This window comes from Aquarana catesbeiana, linkage group LG06 (genome assembly GCF_042186555.1).
Source record: "Aquarana catesbeiana isolate 2022-GZ linkage group LG06, ASM4218655v1, whole genome shotgun sequence".
Lineage (NCBI taxonomy): Eukaryota > Metazoa > Chordata > Amphibia > Anura > Ranidae > Aquarana > Aquarana catesbeiana.
Window position 1 is genome coordinate 61,167,957 of NC_133329.1, and position 11,041 is coordinate 61,178,997.

Consider the following 11,041-nt stretch of genomic DNA (forward strand, 5'->3'; position numbering starts at 1 on the left):
CCTATGACAAGCTAATCTCATCCCTCGCTGCTATTGTACAATAGTTCAGGGATTTCTATTGCTAGACTTGCATAACCTCCCTGGCTCTCATTCCCCAAATGATGCTGAATTTGACAAACAACTGGAGACATACATAGCAGGTACTTTTCTGCTTTCAATAGACGCCTAAACCTGTCTGTCTATTAGATCCCTCTTTACTTAAGAGGAGGTTGCCACAGCCATCAAATTTACCCCCACAGGCAACAGTCCTGGCCTTACGTGCTCTCTTCAAAGTTCAACAGGACATTCTTCTCATTTCTCATTCCCTTTTTGACTAGGGTGTTCAGCTCTATCTCATCCGGCTCCCAATGTTCCCCCCAATTCCCTTGAAGCCCACATATTTTTAATCCCCAAGCCTAGTAAAAACCATTCCCTATGCTAAAATTAACGTCCAAAATTTGCTGATAGGAGTAGACATTTAGATTTATGCCAAGATCAAACTGGACAGACTACAACCACTACTGCCACAGCTGATCAATTTAGATCACGTTGATTTTGTTAGTGATTGTCTGAGTAGCTAGGGACAACACAATTAAAACAATCCTCCTTCAGCAATATTATTATTATTATTATTATACAGGATTCATATAGCGCCAACAGTTTGCACAGCGCTTTACAACATGAGGGCAGACAGTACAGTTACAATACAAATCAATACAGGAGGGATCAGAAGGCCCTGCCTGTTAGAGCTTACAATCTAGAAGGGACGGTCAAGTGGAACAAAAGGTAATAACTGTGGGGGATGAGCTGATGGAGAAAATTAAAATAAAGTTGTTAGGTGTGGGTAGGTTAGGCTTCTCTGAAGAGAAGGGTTTTCAAGGATTGTCTAAAAGCTAATAGAGTAGGAGATAATTGGACAGATTGGGGTAAGGAGTTCCATAGGTTTGGAGAGGCTCTGGAAAAGTCCTGGAGGCGAGCATGGAAGGAGGTGACAAGGGTGCTAGAGAGCAGGAGGTCTTGAGCGGAACGAAGAGAGCGAATAGGTTGGTATTTAGAGACTAGGCTAGTGATATAGCTGGGGGCAGAGTTGAGGATGGCTTTGTAAGTAGTTGTTAGTATTTTGATTTTAATTTGTTGGGTGAGCGGAAGCCAGTGGAGGGATTGACAGAGAAGAGTAGCAGAGACAGAGCGATTGGTAAGGTGGATGAGTCTGACAGCAGCATTCATGATGGATTGAAGGGGGGATAAACTATGTAGAGGTAAGCCAATGAGGAGGGAGGCGAGAGATGACCAAGGAGTGAATTAATTTTGTGTCATTGGTTAGAAAGGGGCGTATTTTAGAGATGTTGCAGAGGTTGAGGCGGCAAGATTTGGACAGTGATTGGACATGGGGCTTAAAGGAGAGTTCAGAGTCCAGGACTTTATCTAGGAATTTGGCATGAGGGGATGGGCTGATAGTTGTGCCATCGATTTTGACAGAGAGATCGGAGAAGGGGCACATGGGGGAGGAAAATGTATAAGTTCGGTTTTGGATAGATTGAGTTTGAGGAAGTGGTGTGACATCCAGACTAATATATCTGATAGTAAATTAGTGATATGGGAGGAGACGGAGGGAGTGAGCTGAGAGGGAGAGAAATAGATTTGGGTGTGTCGTCAGCATAGAGGAGGTATTTGAAGTCATGGGAGAGTATCAGCTGAATCAGGGAGGAGGTGCAGATTGAAAATAGGAGGGGTCCAAGAACAGAACCTTGGGGGACCCAACAGAGAAAGGAAGAGGACAGAAGGAAGTAGAATTGTAAGTAACGCTAAAGGTACGATTGGATAAGTAGGAAGAGAACCAGCGAAGAGTACAGTCACGGAGACCAAAGGCGTGGAGTTTCACTTCAATGCAGTATACCCTTTTGCCCTAGATTGGTTGACGCTGAGAAGGTCTTCAATCACTTTAATTGCAAGTTCCTATGGCTTTCTTTTTGTAAAATTGGTTCTGGTCCTCTCGTGTTTTTATGCATTATGTTCCTTTATTCCTCACCTTATGCCAGAGTTTGAGTCAATGGCTCCTTCTCCAACACTTTTTTAAACAGAACTAGACAAGGATGCCCCTTGTCTCCACTCCTATGTATCCTAACTATGGAACACCTAGCCATGACATTGAGACAAAACCCTAATATCTCTGGCATATCTGTAGGACCTTTTCACTCTATGTTAGCATTGTTCGCTGATGACCTGTTGCTTTATGTGACTAAACCCTTAACCTCCTTACCATGGATAATGCAGGTGTTCCAGCATTTCAGTACCTTCAGCAACTTCAGGGTAAATTATACAAAGTCAAAACTTTTAAACATCTCCTTGTCATCTTATCAACGCCACCAACTGCAGGGCATTTTTCCATTTAAGATGTGTTCTACTTCCATGACTTATGGAATTAATGTACTAAGAATGGATATCATCCACCACTTTCTATACATATTCCAGACACTTCCACAGAACATTCCATTCTCTAATTATCGGAAACTCCAAAAAATTATTTTCTATCTTCATCTGGAACAACTCCTACCCTAGGCTCCACTACAAATTATTAATGCATCTGAAGATACGAGGGGGGCTGGGGTCTCAGATGCCCCCAATTAACATAGGGCAGCCATCATCAATGGATTACTTGGCTAGATTCACCACTCCTCCACAAAGTCCTGGGTCCAATTAGTTTGTTTTTGTTGTTGTTGTTGTGTTAGATCTACGTGCACGCCAGTGGATTCCTCCTACCCTTAAGAGTTGTTCCCTACCCACTCCTAAATTTACCGGATACACACTGGCTGTTTGAGATCACCTTATGTCACAATTAAGGATTTTACAATACTTAGGCCCTATTACTCCTTTTTTTTTAGCAGCCCTGCTTTCCCCCTATCCTCCCATCTATGGCCTGTGGAACAACAATGACCATCGTAGGTTACTACAACTCCTGCAATCCAATCCATCTATCATGACATTTAAATCTAAAGCAAGCTGCACAATTCCCATGAGGTACTGGTTCCATAGGAGATAACTTTTTTCCTTCATACGCTCCTTACTGAACCTCACCAGTGTCTTCTCTCAACCTACTTCCTTCGAGAAGCTACTCCTCCAATTAACTCCTCCAATGTATGCTGTCTCTTTCATATACTCAACCCTCTCTTCCTCAACTCATCTTAACCTCCCTTCTTTTACTTCTGCATGGGAAAGAGAACTGTAGACCATGATCTCTCCAGAAAAATTTAATAAATGGTTTATCTTGACTCATAAGCTCTCGATGGCCATGAAGACACAAGAAAAGGCTTTAAAACTCATCACTAGGTAGTATAGATGCCCAGTTATCCTAAAGCATATATTCCCCCTCCTATTCCAATATCTGTTGGCACACCTCTAAAAGGACTATGACTGATATTTGGTGGGACTGTCCCTCTATCCAAGGCTTATGGACGAAAATTTTCACCATCTATTGTAAAGTAATAGTAACACAAATGCCTTTCTCCCCTAAGATTGCCCTGCATGACTTGATCCTGGGCTCAATTTTCATGGCCAAGAAAGATGCCTTACGTCACTTTATCCCCTGCCAGTGGAAATCAACAACCGCACCCTCCCTTTCGAAATGGGTCTCTGAACTAGACACCATCTGGAACTTGGAGCGCCTGCTGTCACAGAAAACCGAGTGATCAGGACAACACCATAAAATGTGAGCATCCTGGTCAATGTTTCGCCTCTCGTCTGCCTTCCAAGACTGGATTACTGAATGAGTTTAGCGCACTGTTCAGGAGCAATGATGGAGTACCTGCCTTCCACTTCTTCTCTCTTACCTCTAACCTTCACTACTTTTCCCTCTTTCACTTTAGTAACAAAGGGGTACCCCAGGGCTTCTGCAAGCCTTGCATGTCATACATACAATATGTATGACTGAGATGTCCTATACAGGTCAAGATTATCTTGACCTGTATAGGACATCTCAGTCATACATAGACAAGATAAAACCAGACGGATACATGCATATTTTGTTACATTTCCCTATTGTATGCGTTGAGCTTTCACCTATGTCAACCTGTATTACATTTGCTATGTGTGTATTACAACATGTGTGCTCTAGAAACTTCTGTGCCCACATATCACGGTTTGTAGTCTTTCTGTTTCAAATTTTAGTAAAAAGTACATCGTTTTCACAGACACTCACATGTGCCATCATTTTTGAGACTTTCTGTTTAGAACAAAAAGCCACACAATTGATAAAATACTGTAATTGGGGTAAATTCAGCTGATTTGGAGGATTTAAAAAATATTTTTTTCTTGTAAAAATAAAACTATAAAATAACTTACAGAGATAGAAACATTATACTGTACACGTTAGTGAATTGACCATCTTATGCACTTTATTTGTATGTCTACTGTCGTTGAATTGATGTTGACCTATGTTGACTGTTTGGACAGTTTATCTGTTTGGACCAACCGTTAAAGTTTTTTTTTTTTTATTATTCGTTTCTACATGCAGAACCTTCTGATTAGTGCCAGATTACTCAGACGTAACTTGATTTAACAGTACGTTTTCGGGCTGGGTTTTAGCTTCCAGAAGCTCATGTCTAGGCCTTGTACACGTGGGCTTTAAAATGCCTTTAATGCACCCCCTCAATGGCGAGCCATTTTTTTTTTTTTAGAAATGTGGTACACAAGCCCTGTACGGATTGATTTGTTCACTTTGCTTTAAGTCAACACAGTGTGAAATGTCCGAGCAGCCTTTGATGCTGTGGGTCCACTCGTATCTGGAAGACCCCACAAGTCGAATATGATAAGGATCATGTAGGTTCCAAATGGACTTCCACCACCAAAGTGTTTGAAGCCTTAGGCTGAGTCCCCGGGCATGATTTAGATTTGAGAGTATAACTAAAGGTAATTTTTTTTTTTTTTTTTATAGATTGGAGAGGGATTAGACCCTCTTTTAAGTTTTTCATTGCTGTCTGTGCCATTATTAAGGAGATTCACCCTTTCTATTTATCCTGTTTGCCATTTTCATTGAGAGTAAAGCCAAAAGAAAATCACAAAGGGGAAATCTTATAATGGGGACACTAGCTTTAGGAATTCTGTCACTTTGGAAGGATTTCCTTTCACTTCTTCTTGTGTTGACTAGGGGATAGGAAGTAAAGGGAAGTTGGGCACAGATGTCAAAAAAACTGAAAGGGGTTATAACCCTCCCTTACTCTATCCAAAATGAAAAAAAAAAAAAAAGTTTTGCCTATAGTTCTACTTAAAATTATACTGCACAGAATTGGGTGCTGTGAGCATTAATGGGTATTGAATTGCTTTCTTGAAGCGCTCTAAGTACCCCTAACCTCCGGGACAGGACTTGTAAATGTGGACCTAAAATGAAGCACTGCCTGTAAATTTAGATAAGCAGTTGGCAGGCATTTGGCAGACTCCAGGCTGAGCTATAAAAAGGCGTATTATATTCTCAGTAAATTGTCACTAAAGTTTATGAAGTGCCTGCTGAGTGCTATATTCCATTATCCACACTCTCAGAAAAAAATAAAAACCCCCAAAAATGTACATTAGTCAGACTGAAAAAAGGACACGTGTCGATCTTCTTCAACCAAAAAATAAATAGAAAACCTCCATATAAAGGACCCCACACCCGCAATTGATCCAGAGGAAGGCAAAAAAACATTTATGAATCATGGTCCAATTTGCTCCAGTGGGGGTAAAATATTCCTTCCTGACCCCCTCCCCCCAGGAGGCAATCAGATATTCATTGGATCAACAATCTCTAGTGTTAAATCTCTAATTAAATGTGAGTATCCAGTTATATTCTGTACTTTTAGGAATTCATTCAGCGCTTTTTTAAAACAATCTACCGAGCTGGCCAGAACTAGTTCCGGAGGGAGTCTATTACACACTTTTACAGCTCTGACTGCAAAGAAGCCTGTAAAGCATGTAAAGAGTGCCCCCTTGTCCTCTGTAATGACCTGAAAAGGAATACCTCAGCACCAAGTTCACTATATATCCCACTTATGTATTTATACATGGAGATCATATCCCCCTTATGTATTTATACATGGAGATCATATCTCCCCTTATGTATTTATACATGGTGATCATATCCCCCCTTATGTATTTATACATGGAGATCATATCCCCCTATGTATTTATACATGGAGATCATATCCCCCTTATGTATTTATACATGGAGATCATATCTTCCCTTATGTATTTATACATGGAGATCATATCTTCCTTTATGTATTTATAAATGGTGATCATATCCCCCCTTATGTATTTATACATGGAGATCATATCTTCCCTTATGTATTTATACATGGAGATCATATCCCCCTTATGTATTTATACATGGAGATCATATCTTCCCTTATGTATTTATACATGGAGATCATATCTTCCTTTATGTATTTATAAATGGTGATCATATCCCCCCTTATGTATTTATAAATGGTGATCATATCCCCCCTTATGTATTTATACATGGAGATCATATCTTCCCTTATGTATTTATACATGGAGATCATATCCCCCCTTATGTATTTATACATGGAGATCATATCTCCCCTTATGTATTTATACATGGAGATCATATCTTCCTTTATGTATTTATACATGGAGATCATATCCCCCCTTATGTATTTATACATGGAGATCATATCTTCCCTTATGTATTTATACATGGAGATCATATCCCCCTTATGTATTTATACATGGAGATCATATCTTCCTTTATGTATTTATACATGGAGATCATATCCCCCCTTATGTATTTATACATGGAGATCATATCTCCCCTTATGTATTTATACATGGAGATCATATCTTCCTTTATGTATTTATACATGGTGATCATATCCCCCCTTATGTATTTATACATGGAGATCATATCCCCCTTATGTATTTATACATGGTGATCATATCCCCCCTTATGTATTTATACATGGGGATCATATCCCTCCTTATGTATTTATACATGGAGATCATATCCCCCTTATGTATTTATACATGGTGATCATATCCCCCCTTATGTAATTATACATAAAGAATATATTTGCCCTTATGTATTTAGATATGGTGATCATATCCCCCCTTATGTATTTATACATGGAGATCATATCTTCCCTTATGTATTTATACATGGAGATCATATCTTCCCTTATGTAATTATACATGGAGATCATATCTTCCCTTATGTATTTATACATGGTGATCATATCCCCCCTTATGTATTTATACATGGTGATCATATCCCCCCTTATGTATTTATACATGGAGATCATATCTTCCCTTATGTATTTATACATGGAGATCATATCTTTCCTTATGTATTTATACATGGTGATCATATCCCCCCTTATGTATTTATACATGGAGATCATATCTTTCCTTATGTATTTATACATGGTGATCATATCCCCCCTTAATCTAAGGATTATATACCACTCATCTGCCACATCCAAAATCCACATCCATTATGTACAAAAGCCCCCCTAATCACCTTACTTAGCCTAAAAGGCCCTCCTGTGGATTCCTCCTACCCTTAGTTGTTGTTCCCTACCCACTTCTGAATTAACCGGACATACACTGTCTGTTTGAGATCGCCTTCTGTCACAATTATGGATTCTACAATACTTAGGCTCTACGAGTCCTTTTTTTTAGCAACCCTGCTTTCCAGGGCCAAGCTGTTGAACACCAGAGGACCTTGGAGCTGTAACAGGCCAAAACCCAAGGTGGAGCTGCCCTTTGCTCCACCAAATATCCCATCCAAGCAAAAAAGTCCTTCATACGACATCTCTTACTGAATTTTTCGCTTCGTTAAGGAACATTCTATAAAGACTCGCATTAGCAGACTTCCAAAAATAATTTTCTTATAAAAAATAATGCGTGCAGCTAGAGCACAAATTGCTATATATGGAGCAGATCATCATATTTAATCATTCCAACACATGGACAAACTAAAGGTCATAGCTACAAAGAAACAAAATGTTATAACTGGATCAAAGGCGGGCAGTAAAAGTCCACAAGCAAAAAGTAAACTGAACGTAATTGTCTTTAGCGGTAAAATCAACCCTATTATTTATAAGGCCCAGACAGTGCAACGGTTTAATATTTCGTTTATGACAATCTTCAGCTTATGGCACCCAATTCCGTGCCTGAATCAAAATCCCAAGATTTAAAATTGTTTATATTAATAGATCTATCTATCTATACTGTATATACTGTATGTGTGTGTGTATATATATATATATATATATATGTATATATATATATATATATATATATATATATATATATATATATAATTTTTTTTTTTTGCTTATTTTTATAAGCTCGTGTATGTACTGGACTTTACTTTTTAGATTTAAGACTGTGTTTACATTTTGGTTGAAATATTCACCTTGTCCCGAATGCTCGATTTCACAAATGTTTCTGCATTAAAGATTTAATTGTGCGACTGCATTAATTAAAAAAAAATCAAAAGAGATTTCTACATTGCTTTATAATGAACTTGCACCATAAGGGACCTCAACTGACATCACCAATGGGTGTAGTGGACATCCTAGGAGATGGTCAGAGACTTTAGATGTGTGTGGTTGGAGACTGGAGACATGCCGCAGGAGACCAGCAGAGACAGGGAACAGGGGACTGCAAGAGATCACTGGCATTGAAGTCCCTTTAGCCTATCAAAACTCCCTCTACTGACTCCTGGGATATGGGCGCCACACAACAAGTACCAAGGTGCCACATGTGGCCCTTGGACCACAGGTTGAGCACCATGGCTTTAAGGAGCTTGCAAGCATCAAAGGCCTGTAGTCCAAAACTTGTGATTTGGGAGGCCTACAAGACAAAGCAGAAGAAATATGGTGAGTGTGTCCCCTGTATCTATAGGCCAGACTGGAAATTTTCACCCGATAGCTTGCTGTCCACCCTTCCCAGACCTTAAAGAACTGGCACTAGGATCGCAGCACGGACAGGAGGTGAATTAAATATTTGGCGGCTCAGTAACTTACTAACCGCTGACTGACTTTTCATACGGTTGTTGCCCCTTACCTCTTTTTCTGTTGACAAGTCTAAAATTTTGGATTTCCCCTTACTTTCTTTTTCGGTGATAATGGTAACCAGGGCACAGAAGGCACTAAAATTTGGTCTAACCCATCCCCATTCTATCCAAAAAAAAAAAAAAAAAGCTTTGCCTAGAGATACACCATAAATAAGATGGTTGAGAAAGCAAAAGTGATTAGCTGCAATATATCACGAAATCAAGAAATAAAGTAATAAAGACAAGAAACGCAATTGTATATTATAAGCACAAAAATAAAAAATAAAGTCGCTCATTTTTATTTCTTAACTTTGAAATAGTAGTATCTTCCCCTTTTCCTTAAGCCCCATACACACTATCAGATTTTCTGCTGATATTTGTCTTCAGATCTAACAAAACCATGTAGTGTAAGGGCCTGCCTGATTGCATACAAATTGAAACTCCTAAGGTTTGACCTCATATTATATGGTTTTGGTAAATCTGAAGGAAAAAATCAGCAGAAAATCTGATACTGTAGTGTGTATGGGGCTTTAATGTCTCCTTTGCTGATGATGAAGTTCTAAATTATTATCAATAGCAAGATAAAGGTGAGAAACGATGCAAGGTAATTATGGAGCAGGAATTTAACCGTTTCAATGGTAGTAACATAGAAGCAAATGTTATATCAGCAAATTTTCCTAAATATACTGTACATCTAGACCTTTAATACAAAGATTATCAAGAGTAATAGTGCAATAATAGCAGGGGCTGTGTCTTACCTGTCCTGCAGCACTGGTCCTGGTTGTCTCAGTCAGATCGTTCAGGGAATATGCAACTAAAAGTGTGTCACCGTGTGAGTGTAGAGACGTCAGGAAGTTGGTTTAGCACCTTCTTTTGCAGACTCCTATCTCAGTTACGCCTCCTGACACCCACATCTTCCAACTGCACCAGCTTAGATCACAGATAAAATGCCTGTCATCAGATAAAATAGTCTGTTGCATTGAGGAAGTTATCAGGCATGGTGGCTGCTTCCAGAGTGCAAATGTGAGATGTGCTGCCTGACGTTCGTCCTGTGTCCAACCAACAGAGCTGGAAGCCAATTTCTGTAATCAAGCTCTAATGTCAGAATTCCCCATATCAGTGTAACACTACCCCAGAGGAGCCTCTTGGTCCTCTTGCCCTGCTCTAGTTGGGTCCACCTGCTCTTGCTTTGTTTGGGTCCTCCAGCCCTACTCTAGTTTGGTCTAGTTGAGTTCTCTAGTTGCTCTAGTTGGGTCAGGTTGTGTCCTCCTGCCCTGCTGTAGTTGCATTGTCTGGGTCTTCCTGCCTTGCTCTAGTTGGGTTCTCTAGTTGCTCCAATTGGGTCAGGTTGGGTCCTCCTGCCCTGCTGTAGTTGCTTTGTTTGGGTCTTTCTGCCCTACTCTAGTTGGCTCTAGTTGGGTTCTCTAGTTGCTCTAGTTGGATCATGTTGGGTCCTCCTGCCCTGCTGCAGTTGCTTTTGTTTGGGTCTTCCTGCCTTGCTCTAGTTGGGTCTAGTTGGGTTCTCTAGCTGCTTTAGTTGGGTCCTCCTGCCCTGCAGTAATTGCTGTGTTTGGGTCTTCTTGTCCTGCACTAGTTGGGTCTTTTTGGATTCTCTAATTTTTCTTGTTGGGCCCTCCTTCCCTGCTGTAGTTGCTTTGGTTGAGCCTTCCTGCCCTGCCCTAGTTGGGTCCACTAGTTGCTCTAGTTGGGTCTAGTTGGGTCCTCCTGCCCTGGTCTTGTTTCTTTGTTTGGTTCCTCCTGCCCTGCTCTAGTGATTACCCGTCCTGGTACCTGGAGAAACACTGACACCCCTGGAACTGTTGGAATGGCTTCATTAAAGAGAGGCCCTCAAAGGGAAGCTTAGACAATGAAATACAACAATATATATATCAATCAAAAATCCAATATATAAATATGTTGTACAGATGTTTGGCAATAGTAAGGCCTGGCTAAAATGCAAAAGGCCCTAACTACCAGCAAGAGGCCCTACCTAACTCACTGCCCAGTGAGGAG

General features: G+C 40.1%; 1 protein-coding gene across 1 annotated transcript in view; it reads right to left on the reverse strand.

The window, feature by feature from the left end:
* LOC141148526 (uncharacterized) overlaps positions 1-9,943 on the reverse strand; it is a 62,172-nt gene extending 52,229 nt beyond the window's left edge. The window contains exon 1 of the mRNA XM_073636067.1: positions 9,787-9,943. The gene's annotated coding sequence lies outside the window, so the exon portion shown is untranslated. The remainder of the gene's footprint in view (positions 1-9,786) is intronic.
* Between the last annotated feature and the right edge of the window lie 1,098 nt (positions 9,944-11,041).